The 16,798-nt window shown below is 36.6% G+C and overlaps 1 protein-coding gene across 2 annotated transcripts in view; it reads left to right on the top strand.

Annotated features, from left to right (window-relative positions):
• LOC106091895 (broad-complex core protein isoforms 1/2/3/4/5) overlaps positions 1-16,798 on the top strand; it is an 889,290-nt gene that overhangs the window by 26,076 nt on the left and 846,416 nt on the right. The window lies entirely within an intron of this gene.

Below are 16,798 nucleotides of genomic sequence, written 5' to 3'. Positions count from 1 at the left end.
AACTGATGTTGCTCTAACGTAAAGCTTGAAATTTTTGAGGTTATACGTACTCAGAACGTTTTGACATACGAGCTCTATTTGTGTTTTGTTTGCGGTTACTCAAAAGATTCATTTCGGCCAAAATATGGAATTAAATCGTGAACATTTTCGTGCGACTATTTTTCACAACTTTCGACGTGGATTAACAGTGCATCGATGAACTTTATTAAATTTCTGGCGATGAAGCTCCATCGAAGACCAGTGTTTATGGTGAATTCAACCGAGGTCGTAGTTCACTCCAAGACGAATTTCGTGAAGGTCGTCCGAAACCAGTTGTTGTTCCAAAAACCATTGATGCTGTGCGCCAACTGATATTGCAAGATTGTCATGTGACCTATCGTGAGATTGAGACAACCTTAGGCATTAGTGGGACCAGCATACATTCAATAATGCATGAACATTTGACCGTCAAAAACATTTTTTCGCGTTGGATCCCACACAATTCGTCAATCGCCCAAAAAAAGGCTCGTATCGATTGGTCGAAAAAAATGCTTCAAAAATAAGAAACAACTGCATTTTTGAGCACTCAAAAAATCGATTTGATGATTCATCCGCCGTATATTCCTACTTTGACACCAAAATAAGAGGTCAACGTTTATTGACACCTGAAGTAGCGGTTGATGCGTTCAGAATGCATGTTTTGGAGATACCTCAATCAGAGTGGCAAAAGTGCCTCGACAATTGGTTCAAACGCATGCAAAAGTGTATAGATCGTAAAGAGAAATATTTTGAAAGACAATAGAACGAATTACGATGGTTAATATTTGTTTTTCTGTTCTCTAATCCCGAAGTATAAACTACAATCCTCCTATTTACCAGAAAATCTTCTGTTAGGAATCAGCCAACCAATTTTATATCTATTTTGGTAGCCTTAGGTTTCATCTCTGCTGGTGTATCTATCTGTTAATTCGATTTGTACAACACGCCTTACAACATAGGGTTATTATTATTATTTTTTCAATTAAATTTTGCAAATTAGTTCGGACAAGAGTCTTAGTCGCGGTGAGGAAGCTATTGCGTGCTAATTATAGCTAATTATAAATGCAAGTTCTTGGAATTTAATTATTTTCAAATGATTGTTAACCAGAAAAGCAAGTAACGAGGTAAATTACCTGCATACTCATATCATAGGGTAATACACCGAGATAAATTATTATAACTTAATATAAAGATAAGTTCGCTTAAAACTAGAAAAAATAATAAACGGATCAAATACTAATGAGGGGGAGAACCCTCCCCTTTGCCCAAATCTACAAAAATGCCAGATCTCGGGGATGAGTGGTGAAATTAAAATGTTGTTTGTTCTCTAAGAATATAAGCACAAAAATTTGGCATCTCAATTTGGGGGGACCGCTTCCCCAGCTGATTGCTCAGATACAAGCGGCATGTGTATTTCAAGGGAAGGTCAGTGGAGACCTCTCTACATGAGGTTGTGCATAAAATAGAAGACTCCTTGGATGTCGAAATGTATACTTGAGTATCCCAAAAAACATAACAAATTTTGTTTTTGAAACATTTTTTTCTTTTGATTCCGATAAGCAAAATATGAAATATTATGGAGATCGTTTAACGATAACCACGACGTCCGATTTGGAATGTAGTTCATTCTAATGAATCCAGTTGAGTAGTTTAAGTCCCAGCATGAAATTGACAAACTAAGTACATATTAAAAAATTTATAACAAAAACCCAAACTGTTCCTTGAACCACCACTGTGACTGTGATAAATGTACAGTTTGTTCAGATTTGTTTCAGATTCAGGTAGTAGCCGAAGTTCAATTATTGAATTGATTGACAACTGAACTAATTTTGATGAAATTTAGCAGAGGCTTTTGGATGTGAATAAAACATTCCAAACCAAATTTTGTGCAAAAAATTACAATGTTTTCGACATATAATTGTAAATCGGGCGATCTGTTTATATTAGAACTAAATATATCTAAATCTGCACCGATTTTTATCAAAACTCAAAGAGTTTGTCTTTGGGCTAAATGTGAAGTGATATGTGCATGCATGGTAACAAATGCCATCTCCACCTTAAATAAAAAAAAGCAACCGACGCACAGTGGGAGAAATTCAAAAAAAACTGGTAATCTATATTCCGTGTGAGAACGGGTAGAGATATCTATTTGAAATTTGGAATGGTTTAGAGCTGAGGTGAAAAAATTCTAAGAAAAAAACGGCTAGAGATATCTTAGTAATACTTTTTGAACTGTAGAGATAAAAGTGTCCTTAAAAACCAAAAATAAATACTGCTTGATTTGTTTTGCAAAAATACCGAAAATATTTATTAAATTTGTTGTGGAGGCTACAAATATTGTTAGGTGCAAAAAACTTTTTGCATGCGTTTAGATGACATATGCAGTAAAAAAAACGCGTGCCAAATTAAGGGGTCCGGACTTTGAAATTTTTGAATTCGAGGGATTTTTCAATTTTTTTAATTAAAAATTGCCTATTTTCAAATAGATTTAGCACCCGTTTAAGTTGACACATCTTATTACAATTTCACTTAAAACGCATCTGCAATATGTTTTCTTTACAAAACAAAACAAAAAAAATATTAAAATTTTCGAGAGTTTGTTCAAACTGTATTACTTTTAACTGAATAATCAGATGTGAACACTTGTTGCGGTAAAATTTTTGTACATTTGATCACTAATCCAAGTCATGCAAAAAACGAAACCAATCTCGGCCAAAATTATAACAGATAACAATAAAAACTCTTATATCCCCGAATATTGTAGACATTAAGCTGACTTTTTTGTATGGATTTTTTAGCACTGTCCAGAAAAAAAAATTGGACCACAAAAGAAGATTTGGAAGCCCGAACATTTTTTCGAAATATCGGGGTGACCAACTTTAGACCTACCAAAATGAATGAATTTTCCCAGCTCTGGCCATTCCAAATTGCAAAGAGATATCCCTACCCGTTCTCACACGACATATTATTACTTCGATTTTGTCACTCTGTGTGACGCACAACAAGACTATGCGGACAGACGGACATGGCTAAACCGAATCGGGAAGAATTTCCAAGTCAAACTATACATATTATGACAGCCACAGTAGTGGTACAAGATACAGTTTGTGTTTCTATAACAAATTTTATATAAATGTGTACTTAGTTTACCAGATTCATGCTAGGACCTAAAAAACTCAACTGGATTTCTTAGAAAGCACAATTTCCAACTTTGGATGTCGTGGCGGTACGGGTTATTGTTAACCGATTGCCATAATATTTTGTATTATGCTTATCGGGATCAAAAGGAAGAAAGTGGAGGACTTTCTCTATATGCAACCAAAAAAAAAATTTCCCTTATAGCATGGGACGGTCTAATGTACACTTTGGAGGTATGCATTGACATCTAAGGGACTTTTAACAATGTGAAGAGCGAAACGCTCATCCGATCTTTAGACCAGGACTGGGTCCTTAGGAATTGGATAACCCACATGCTAAAGAAAAGGTGAAGGAATTGTTGACCCAATGACACAAGTGTTAGGGATAAAGTGACACAGGGCACGCCATAGGGGGCATTTTATTGCCTCACCTATGGGCGCAACCGCAACAAATAGTATATTACGGATCCTGACTGCGAAAGGCTATTTCCCGTCAGTTACGCAGACGATGTTATAATACTTCATAGGGATAGTAGTTGGAATCACCCATCTGGAAGGATGATGGAGGCTAACAGTTGGCATACGAATGGGCTAGATCTAAGGCTTATCATCCCTGAGATGACTAAAATCTGCCATATATGGTCCTGCAACTGGGAATCAGGTGATTACGAAATGTGTGGGGTGGTGTAGTGTTAACACGTGGACATCTTTACGGATAGTTAAATGACCATCAGGGCTGGAACAAACAGGACGGTTGTTCTGGGTCGGGCCATAGTAAAGTAAAGAAGAATGAATGAGGATTGCCATCAGCAATCTTGATGAACGCAAAGCCTTTCGGGTCGACGCAGAACGAGTTAAGGGAGTGAGGACTTCGGGCGCACTTTATGGAGAATATGAAAATCGGGACGATGATGAGACGTTGGAACATTTTCCAAATCATTGAGTGAAACCATTGGGGGCATAGAATGGAAAATTATTAGGATTTTGTTAGCGTCACGAAATTCCTGACATTGATTTCTTCGGAGATACATTCCGGACTTGGAGCGCACAACTTGCCGAGTATTGGCTTTGGCATTGTTCATTAGGTAGGGTCAGCTTTGGCGGTTGTCACAATCGTAATGTAAGACACATTTTAAAAAGTTTTGCACAAGAAACCATGGATCAAAAATCAAACCCAAACTGCCGGATTTTAACGACAAACGAAATGTTTGGCGATAAAAAACGAAAACTCGACTTTGATTTTTGACCCATCGCTTCTTGGGCAAAAATTCTTAAAATATATTTTATATTACGATTTTGATAAACACTTATTGAGTATTTTTTGCTCATACAAATTGGCTCACCCTATTGGTCATAGTTGTGTGAAGCCCATTGGAATTCTCACCTCATCTTCGACCTGTATGCACTAGACGTTCGCTGAAATCTTAGAAGTTCTGAAGGATGTACACGATCTAGCTAGGAGCTACTTAGTTCAAATTAGCAGAGATGTGTTAAATTAGGCAAAGATAAATTTTACACGATCTTTTCAACAAAAAAAAAAATGCATACGAACATTTTGTCATTGAAAAAAAAAAATGCATACGAACATTTTGTCCTTGCGTTTTTTCTATGTATGTGGGAGCATCCCATAGTGTGGCATATCACTATCTCGTTGTATGCAATGTGCAGCAAACGTGAACTTTTTAAATTTAGTATGGGTGATACCTATTTCATGATTTATTTGTTGCTCATAATCAAAAATGCACCAGGAAACATGTTCCTGAAACAATGTTGTTAGCCATTTCATGCTAATGTATTATGCAGACACGAGGGTTGGTGCAGTGAATAACCCAAAAGACAACACCGTACTTTAAATGAAAACATTTTGATATAAAACACGACATTTTTGTTAGACTATATCAACTTGAGGCTTAACTCAAATGATTAGTCTTTATTATCGGACTCGCAGCAGTTTGTGTTTTAAATATATGAGATCGGGTTCCTTTTTTCACATGGCATGACAAAACAGCATGCTAGTTTACCATTTTATAAAAATCTTATTTATATGAACGTCTTTCTTGGGCTAATTTATTTATGTTTTCAAACATAATGAAAGATTTTCTACTGTAATTTGTTTTTCTAAGTAGGGAGTGGCTGTCACTTATATATTGTCTTGAGTTAAAAAGATTGTATTACCAAAATCGTTGTTCAAATGTAAAAATGATAGCATATTATACAAAATTAAAATTCTGCCATCCGAGCTATGAATAATCATTATGGCACTAACTACATACAAATTGTAGTCTGTACACTTAGATAATAATAAAAAGTCTACTGCAAATGAGACATTTTGCTATTACAGCAAACATTTTATGCTCTTTATGTACAGCACAATGTTGAAAATTCTTTAAAAATGTGGATATTGCATCTTATCTTTTAGCGCTGAAGGTTTTGAGTCAAATATTTTACCAAACTTTCTACACTTTAATAAGCCAAAAAAATTACATAAATAAATTGTAAATGTCTTAACGATCGTTTTGACATTGGAACATTTTAAAGTGTTTCCTCAGAGGTAAAAAATTGATAATATAAAATCAGTAGACAATGTTTGCGGATAGCAGCAAATTTGTTTTTTTGGGTTTACTTTGAATTTTGTACTAATATTTGCTAGACCGTCCCAAACTATAAAGGAAAACATTTTTTGTAAATAGAAAAACGCATACATTCCTTTTGATTCCTGTAAGCAAAATACGAAATATTATTGGCTATCGTTTAACGATAACACGTGCCGCCAAGACGTCCAAAGTTGGATGTACACACATTGATATGAAAATTATTATAAAAGTACAAACTACACCTTGCACCACTGCTGTGGCTGTGACTAAATATACAGCTTGACTTAGAAATTCGTTCTAATTCGGCTTAGCCATGTCCGTCTGTCCGCAAATTGGCCAAATTCGATCAAAGACAAACGCTGTGAATTTTAATAAAAATCTGTTCAGTTTTAGATTTAGATTTAGATTGCCTGATTTACATTTAAAAGGGCATAATTATTATAATTTTTAATTATTTCTAAATTCCAACATTTTGGTACCAAAAAGGACAAAATGGTACTTTCTTTACAGACTGATGTTCAACTCTTAAAATTGGGATACAGGTACACCTTGACAATATGTATTCGCTGATTATAAAAGGTTTTTGAAATTCGTGCACATAGATACCAACATTTACGAAATGGTACATTCTTTACAGGCTTAGCTACAGCTCTGAAATTTGGGATACAAGTACACCTTGCCACTGTATATTAAGCGACTAGAAGAGATTTCTTTGAAATGAGTACATTTAGGTACTAAAATTCACAAAATGGTACTTTCGTTACAGACAGAGCTACAGTTTTGAAATTTGGGACGCAGGTACAACTTGACAGTATATATTGGACGACTAGAAGATTTTTTGGAATCCGTACCTTTAGGTACCAAAACGTACAGATTGGAACTTGCTTTGCAGACTGAGCTACAGCTCTTGAAATGTGAATACAATTACACATTGAAAGCATAAACCGGTCGAATAGAAGATTTTTTGAAGTTCGTACATTTAGGTTCCAAATCGTGCAAAATGGTTTTTTATTTGCGTTTTAAGCTAATGCTTTCATAATTGGGATACAGTCACACCTTGACAATATATATTTGGACAACTAAAGGGTGATTTTTTTAAGCTGTTATCTTTTTGGCAACACTGGTTTAAACAGCTCACACACGTTTCGCGTTTTGTTCTACTGTCAAACATTTTTAGTTTGGTTTGTAATTAAACCCGGAATCGTCTTACAAACAAACAAATCTTACAAATTATTGAATTTTATTATCAAAATGGTGCTCTGTTAAGAAAGTTCATCGCGTCGAAGCTTTTTTTTTGGCTAAATGGGTATGTAAATAAGCAAAATTTTTGATCTCGGAGTGAAGATCAGCCAGAAGCATTGCAAGAGCTACCAATGCACCAAAAAAAGTCTCAGTTTGGTACGGTTTGTGGACTGGTGGCATCATTGGACCGTACTTCTTTAAAGATAATATGAATCGTAAAATAACTGTGAATGGTGAGCGCTACCGGGAGATGATATCCAACTTGTTTGCCCAAAATGCAAGAGCTTGCATGACATGTGGCTTCAACAAGACTGTGAAACATGCCACACACCATGCGTAACAATGGATATATTGAGAGGCGAGATCGGTCAACATTTTATTTTAGGTTCGGAACCGGTCAATTGGCCGCCTAGATCGTGCGATTAACCGCCTTAAGACTGGCCTTTTTGTGGGGCTATATAAAAGCCCATGTCAATACGCATTGGAAGACAACATTGAAGCATTTATTCGTGAGATACCGGCTGAAATGTTGGAAAAAGTATGCCAAAATTGGACTAAGCGGATGGACCATTTAATGCGCAGTCACGGTCCACATTTGCATGAAATAATCTTCAAAAATTAAATTATCGATTGAAATCAAGATCTTATGCATTTATCTGAATTTTATTTCCTATAGCTCTTAAAAATCTCCATTTAAAAGGGCTTGAGAGTGAGTAAACTACGAATGTCGCATAAATCAGTGGTCAAATTAAATTGAGATTGAATGCATAAATTACTCCATTATTTTTTTAATATTTCTCTCTTTGAATGAAAATTCATGTATCCATCAAAAAGATTGATGAAACAAAACATAATTATCAATCTTTCCATCTTTATGTGGTGCTTAATCGGAAAAAACATTATTTTTAAAACGAAAACACAAAAAACAAGTAAAACCGTGCTAAGTTCGGCCGGGCCGAATTTTATATACCCTCCACCATGGATCGCATTTGTCGAGTTCTTATCCCGGCATCTCTTCTTAGGCAAAAAAGGATATAAGAAAAGACTTGCTCTGCTATTAGAGCGATATCAAGATATGGACCCGTTTGGACCACAATTAAATTATATGTTGGAGACCTGTGTAAAATCTCAGCCAATTCGAATAAGAATTGCTCCCTTTGGGGGCTCAAGAAGTAAAATAGAGAGATCGATTTATATGGGAGCTGTATCGGCCTATAGATCGATTCAGACCATTATAAACACATTGATAGTCATGAGAGGATCCGTCGTACATAATTTCAGGCAAATCGGATAATAATTGCGACCTCTAGAGGCTCAAGAAGTCAAGATACCACATCGGTTTATATGCCAGCTATATCAGGTTATGAACCGATTTGAACCTTATTTAACACAGTTGTTGAAGTAAAGAATTCGTCATGCAAAATTTCAACCAAATAGGATAGGAATTGCGCCCTCTAGAAGCTCAAGAAGTCAAGTTCCCAGATTTGTTTATATGACAGCTATATGAGGTTATGAACTGATTTGAACCATACATGGCACAGTTGTTAGATATCATAAGAAAATATTTCGTGCAAAATTTCATTCCAATCGGATAAAAATTGCGCATTCTAGAGGCTGAAGAAGTCAAGACCCATGATCGGTTTATATGGCAGCTATATCAAAACATGGACCGATATGGCCCATTTACAATACCAACCGACCTACACTAATAAGAAGTATTTATGCAAAGTTTCAAGCGGCTAGATTTACTCCTTCGGAAGTTAGCGTGCTTTCGACAGACAGACGGACGGACGGCCATGGCTAGATCGACATAAAATGTCGCGACTATCAAGAATATATATACTTTATGGGGTCTCAGACGAAAATTTCGAGTAGTCCTATGGTGGAGGGTATAAAAACAGGACACATTGATCTGCCGGGAGAATACGGGAATTAAGTGAAAAGTGTTTGATAGCCGATTATGAATCTGATTTTAATATAAGGGATCAAGTGTCTGAAGTAATATAAAAAAACCTCACAAACGGACATTGAGACCAATCGTGAAATGGTCGACTCAAATTAAGGATTTTTGGTAGAACTCCCCTAAGGAGTGCCACTCCTGTCCGTTAACGGAAGAGCAGACCAATAGGAACGGAATGGAACTCAATTGAAAAATTCTTGGAAATATGATATGAATTTGAAAAAAAAAATTGGCACCAAATAACACGAGGCCACGATTGCCGAAAAATCCTTCTTCCTCTAATAATCACTCTCTCATTAAAGCCTTTAAAAAAAAAGTAGTATGATTGGGGTAATATTGGTTTCAACTGGAAGGTATTTAAGTGTAGAGTAAAAATCCTTAAAAGAACATGTGTGCAGATCGGGACAATATGGGACTCGTCTAAAACGTTATTGGTAGTAGAAACATTAAGTGTATGAGGCCGACTTAGAAAAAAGCCAAAACTGTAACCGGGGCAATATGGGACTTAAATGAAAGGTCTTTGAAGGTAGACTACGACTATTGGGGAACAAGTATCTGAGATCCTTTAGATATCGCCCAAATTACTAGGACAATGTAGGACTTTGAGAGTAATATAAGAATCTGACATCTGAATTTCGGGACAAGTATATAGGACCGCCACAAATCCCATTTAACAGACATAAGGTTAATCGGGATAATGTGGGACCCAAGTTAATGGTGATTTAGATTGTCCAAGAAAGCGTATTTTTCTACATATTGGTAAATCCTGCGCTACGAATGCTACATATTTCGGCAATTTCCGATTGAAATGCATGATTTTTTGTGACGAGAATAAAATTTATTTAATCTACTTATAGTGAATGAAAGGGATTTAAATATACTTTCGAATGAAAAAAAATATATTTTTCCTTCCATATATTGTAAAACATGTAAGAGCGTGCTAAGTTCGGCAGGGCCGAATTTTATATACCTTCTACCATTGATCGCATTTGTCGAGTTCTATGCGCGGTATTTCTTTTTAGATAAACATTGAATATTGAATAAGAACTGTTATGCTATTCGAGCTATATCATATATATATTTATATATATATATATATATATATATATATATATATATATATATATATATATATATATATATATATATATATATATATATATATATATATAGAGCCCGTTTCGGACCATAAATGAATGCTAAACATTGTAAAAGTCATTATGCAATATTTCAGTTCATTCGGATAAGAATTGCGCCTTGTAGGGGCTCAAAAAGCAAAATAGGGAGATAGGTTTATATGGGAGCTGTATCAAGCTATTGATCGATTCCGACCATGTGTTGTAGGTCATGAGAGAAGCCGTTGTACAAAATTTCAGCAAAATCGGATGAGAATTGCGCCCTCAAGAGATTCAAGAAGTCAAGACCCAGATCGGTTTATATGGCAGCTATATCAGGTTACATACAAAATTACGCCATACTTAGCACAGTTATTGGAAGTCATAACAAAACACCTCATGCAAAATTTCAGCCAAATCGGACGAGAATTTCGCGCTCTTTTGGCTCAAGAAGTCAAGATCCAAGATCGGTTTATATGACAGCTATACCAGATTATAAACCGATATGAATCATACTTAGCACAGTTGTTGGAAGTGATACCATAACACTACGTGCAAAATTTCAATTAAATCGGACAAGAATTGCGCCCTCTAGCCCAATTCCCAAGATCGGTTTATATGGCAGCTATATCAAAACATGGACCGATGTAAACCATACTTAGCGTAGTTATTGGAAGTGATACCAAAACACTACGTGCAATATTTCAATAATATCGGTTAATAATTGCGCCCTTGCAATACCAAACCAGGTTTCAGAGAGGGAGACAGCCTATCGTGTGATCTCTTTAATATCCTGCTGGAGAAGATTATACGAGATGCGAATAAGCACGCTACTCACATCGATAAAATGGGTCGGTCAGCATTTGAAAGTATCGAAATAGAATCAACGAAAATTGGTTTGGCAGTAAATGGAGATAAGACAAAGTGGTTGATATTAACTCCCCAAACCCCTGTAAACTCGAACAGGTAAAGAAAATGGAAAAAGTTGGCAACTACAACTTTGAATAGTCAGCAACTTTATCAACTGACAACGAAGGAAAATATTGGCTACGGATGCTACATTAGATTGAGCAAGCAACTGAGGAGCAGAGCCATCTCTTAACAGACGAAAATTACACCATACAAGACACTGATACTACCCGTGCTGTTGTATGGCTCCAAAGCATGGGTATTTGCGAAAGCTAATGAACCAGTACCTTCGTAAACTCTATGAACCAGTTTGCCTTAATGGATAATATAGGCGTCGTATGAACCACGAGCTATATGAGCTGTATGACGTCGATGGCATAGTTTAACGCATCAAAATACAACGGTTACTATGGCTAGGTCATGTTGTCAGAATGAATAAAGAAGACCCAGAAAAGAAATCTTTTGAAGGCGATCACGGTGGTAAACGCAAACCGGGACGACCAAGAGCCCGATGGGAAGATCAAGCGTTGGGAGACACTGCGAAACTTGGTTTCAGATTGCAGAAGGAGAGCAGAAGATCGTTAACTTGGAACGCGACGCGACAATATGGGACTCAAATGAATGGTATTTAGGATAAGAAAACATATCTGATATCCAATTGTACGACCAAGTGCTAGGGGGACCACCCCAAGCCCCAAAACACCCCTAAATCGGACGTATTTACTGACCATGGCAATATGGGACTCAAATGAAAGGTATTTGCGAGTTGAATACGAATCTGATATCCAAATGTGGGGTCACGTTTCTGGGGGTCCACCTCTTTCCTATAACACCCCCCAAACAGGATTTATTTACTGACCATGGGAATATGGGGCTTAAATAAAAGGTATTTGAATGAAGAATACGAATCTTATATCCAAATATGGGACCAAGTGTTTAGGGGGCCGTCTCTCACCAACAACATCCCCAAAAGGGACAAATTTACGACCATAGCAATATGGGGCTCAAATGAAAGGTCTTTGGGAGTAAAGCACGAATTTGATATCAATATTCGGGAAATGTGTCTAAAGGGGCAACCCCACCCCCACAACACCACCCAAATAGTAAGTATTTTCTGACTATTGCAATATGAGGCTTAAATAAGAGGGTTTTTAAAGTGGAACACCAAGACGGTCATGTTTGCCGACTATGGAAAAATGGGGCTCAAATTAAAGGTATGTAGGAGTAGACCACATATCTGATATCAACATTAAGGGCCAACTGTCTAGCGGACGTCCCACCACCATAACAACCCTCAAATAGGACATATTTGCTCACCAAGACAATTTGGGTCATAAAGAGAGTGGAACTAAATATTCATAGTTTTTAGGCTCAATACCCCAACCTGGACATATTTGCTGACTTTTGCAATAAGGAGTTTAAATGAGATTAGAAAACGAATTTAATATCCAATTTTGATGGCAATGGCAACATGGGGTTCAAATAAATGATATATAGATATTTGAGAAAACAGCACTTTGCTGATTTATTTTCCGGGCTTAGTGTTTGCGGGATCATCCCAATCCTCAAAACACCCCTAACTCGGGCATATTGACCGACCAAGTCAATGTGGAGCTTCAATGAAAGTTATTGGGGGGTAGAGCAAGAATTGATACCCATTTCGGGACCCATTTTCTGGGGGTCTACCCCTTTCCCAAAATACCCCAAAGGGAAAAAATTTTTCGACCATGCCAATATGTGGCTCAAATGAAAGGTATTTGAGATTAGAACACGAATTTGATAACCTATTTTGGGGCCATGTGTTTGGCGGACGCCTCATCCTATAAACTCCTCTTAAGCCATTGACAATATGGGGTTTAAATAAATGGTATTTGAGAGAAGAGCACGACGATGATTTTTTTCAGAGCCAAGTATCTGGGGGATCACCTCTCCCCCAAAAACACCACTAAATCAGACATCATGAGAATATCGGGCTGAAATGAAGTATTTTGAGAATGGAGTACACCTTACATCCAAACTTAAATTCGTAGACCAATAAAGATCATGTGGGATTCCGATAAAGGAACTTATATTGTTAAACTGTTAGTCAAGTTAGCATGGAATTTCACTAAAAGGTCTTTAATTGTCGAAAATAAAAGTATACCAAGGAAACTTTTGTTCCATATAAAGTAAAAGAAGGCGCAGCGGTGCGGGCCCGGGTCAGCTAGTATATATATATATATATATATATATATATATATATATAAATCAATTTGTGTTTGTTTGTTTGTTTGTGTGTTCCTTATAGACTCTGAAACGGCTGAACCGATTTTCTTGAAATTTTCACAGATGGTGCATAATGCCCCCGTGGTGAAAATAGGGTACTAAATTTTTTGATATCTGAAGGGGAGGGGGGGGGGCGGACTCTCCCCCTTACCCAAATTTTCAGAAACGCCAGATCTCGGAGATGGGTGGTGCGATTTAAGCGAAATTTGGTGTGCTCTCATATAGTACCCAAAAATTAAAAATTTGGTAAACAAATTTCGGATGGGGTACCTAGGGGTATTTAGAATAAGAAAACGTATCTGATATCCAATTGTAGGACCAAGTGCTAAGGGAATCACCCCAAGCCCCAAAACACCCCTAAATCGGACATATTTACCGACCATGGCAATATGGGACTCAAATAAATTGTATTTGTAGGTAGAATACGAATCTGATATCCAATTGTGGGACCACGTTTATGGGGGTCCAACCCTTCCCCAAAACACCCCCAAACTGGACTTATTTAGTGGCCAGGGGAATATGGGGCTTAAATAAAAGGTATTTGAATGTAGAATACGAATCTAATATCCAAATATGGGACCAAGTGTTTAGGGGGCCGTCTCTCACCAACAACATCCCCAAAAGGGACAAATTTACGACCATAGCAATATGGGGCTCAAATGAAAGGTCTTTGGGAGTAAAGCACGAATTTGATATCAATATTCGGGAAAAGTGTCTATGGGGCCACGCCACCCCCACAACACCACCCAAATAGTAAATATTTTATGACTATTGCAATATGAGGCTCAAATAAGAGAGTGGAACACGAGGCCAACTCACTGAGTGGCCGCCCATCCCCCAAAACACCCCCGAGCCGGTCATGTTTGCCGACTATGGAAATATGGAGCTCAAATTAAAGGTATGTGGAAGTAGACCACGAATCTGATATCAACATTAGGGGCCAACTGTCTAGCGGACGTCCCACCACCATAACAATTCCCAAATAGGACATTTTTGCTCACCAAGACAATTTGGGTCATAAAGAGAGTGGAACTAAATATTCATAGTTTTTAGGGCCAATACCCCAAACCGGACATATTTACTGTCGTTTGCAATAAGGATTTTAAATGAGATTAGAAAACGAATTTGGTATCCAATTTTGAGGGCAATATATCATTTATTTGAACCCCAAATAAATGATATATAGATATATGAGAATAGAGCACGTTGCTGATATATTTCCCGGGCTTAGTGTTTGGGGGACCACCATAATCCCCAAAACACTCCTAAATCGGGCATATTTACCGACCATGTCAATTTGGAGCTTAAATGAAAGGTATTGGGGGTTAGAGCAAGAATTGATACCCATTTTCGGGACCAATTTTCTGGGGGTCTACCCCTTTCCCAAAATACCCCACAAACAGCAATTTTTTACTGACCATCGCAATATGGGGCTCAAACAAAGTTATTTGGGAGTAGAATACGAATTTCATATTCAAATGTAGGACCATGTATTTAGGGCATCACCCCTTTCCCAAAACACCCCCAAAAGGAAAAAATTTTTCGACCATGCTTTTATGTGGCTCAAATGAAAGATATTTGAGATTAGAAAGCGAATTTGACAACCTTTTTTTGGGCCATGTGTTTGGGGGACGCCTCATCCTGTAAACTCCTCTTAAGTCAATGACAATATGGGATTTAAATAAATGGTATTTGAGAGAAGAGCACGATGCTGATTTTTTTCGGGGCCAAGCATCTGGGGTACCACCTCTCCCCCGAAAACACCACTAAATCGGACTTCATGAGAATATCGGGCTGAAATACAGTATTTTAAGAATGGAGTATACCTTGCATCCAAACTTAATTTCGTAAACCAATAAAGATCATATGAGATTCAGAAAAAGGCACTTATATTGTTAAACTCCTAGTCAAGTTAGTATATGGTATTTCACTAAAAGATCTTCGAAAATTCGAATCTTGCTTCTATATATATATATATATATATATATATATATATATATATATATATATATATAGAAGCAAACTCGGATTTGTGTATATATTATTTGATACACTTTCTAAGATATCAATAGTAATGCAAATGCAAATTTGCCCATTCATTCCACTAAGGAACTGGGTCAAACTTCTCAAATACCACTGAGTTCTGTTCGATTCAATTTTTATGCTCAATGATAGTTGTCCTCCTTTTTGTAGCCGAGTACGAACGGGCACTCTGGGGATTCAACCTCAAAAGTGTCGTTTAATTTAAAATTGACGCTATAATAATAAACCATAATAAAATAGTATGCATCATTCGAAAGGGTCTAAAATTCTCTTTCATACTTTCAAAAAATATGGTCTTAGGTCATCTAACCTGGTTGTAATAGGATCATGAACTTGCACATGCACTTTTTTGATTTTTCGAATTTATATGATTTTGTATAAATTTTGTGCGATTTTTTTTTCGAAAAAAACTATGAGTCATATGGCCTTGAAACTTTTAATCTATTTGTTCAGGCGTTGAACTAATTTTACAAAATTTTCTTGAAATTTTGCACAAATACCTATTAGGCCAAATCGGTCCACGTTTTGATATAGCTGCCATAAAACCGATATCGGGTCTTGACTTCTTGAGCACAATTGAGGGCACAATTCTCATCCGATTTGACTGAAATTTTCCACGTAGTGTTTTCACTTCGCTTTCAACAACTGTGTTAAGTATGATTCAAATCGGTTTATAATCTGGTAACGCTGTCATATAAACTGATCTTGGATCTTGACTTCTTGACTTCTTGAGCCAATAGAGCGCGCAATTCTCATCCGATTTGGTTGAAATTTTGCATGAGGTGTTTTGTTATGACTTCCAATAACTGTGCTAATTCAAATCGGTTCATAATCTGGTATAGCTGCCATTTAAACCGATCTGGGATCTTGATCTCCTTGAGCCTATAGAGAGCGCAATTATCGTACGATTGGCAGAAATTTTGTACAACCTATACATACACATAAAGTGGCATGTGCATAATATGATGACAAGCGGACAATAATTGCGTACATGCAAACACCTCAGACCATTGTGTGACGCTAATGAAGGATTTTTTAGAATAAAATACAAAACAGACATACAAATTTGAAACTAAATGTCCGTATAGGACTAAAACGGAAGAAGCTTTCAGAGTTACATACACTTGATAAAATGACATACACAAAAAAGTTTATAAACATCATTACTATGTCTTTACATTTGCCATTATCCTACAAATGACCGATGCCTCTTGGATTGAAAAGCTTTTATATGGAAAACTTTTTAAATATGCAAATGCATCTGAATCAACTGTACCTTATTTCTGAAACGCGGCAATATATATATAAAAAATAATACTTAACTCCACATAAAAACATTCATATTTATGCATGTATGGGTCTATACGCATACACATTGATATGTAGAAAAATATGCACACATATCTTTTCGTTTGTTTATTTCTGCCGAAAAATTCTGAAATTAAAAGAAAATAAAATAGAAATCAATAAATACCACATCAAATGCAATGCAATATAGCAACCAGCCAGTCAGTC

Source organism: Stomoxys calcitrans, chromosome 4 (assembly GCF_963082655.1).
Source record: "Stomoxys calcitrans chromosome 4, idStoCalc2.1, whole genome shotgun sequence".
NCBI classification, from domain to species: Eukaryota; Metazoa; Arthropoda; class Insecta; order Diptera; family Muscidae; genus Stomoxys; species Stomoxys calcitrans.
The sequence above is the reverse complement of the archived record's forward strand: the minus strand, read 5'-3'. Positions and strand labels throughout refer to the sequence as shown.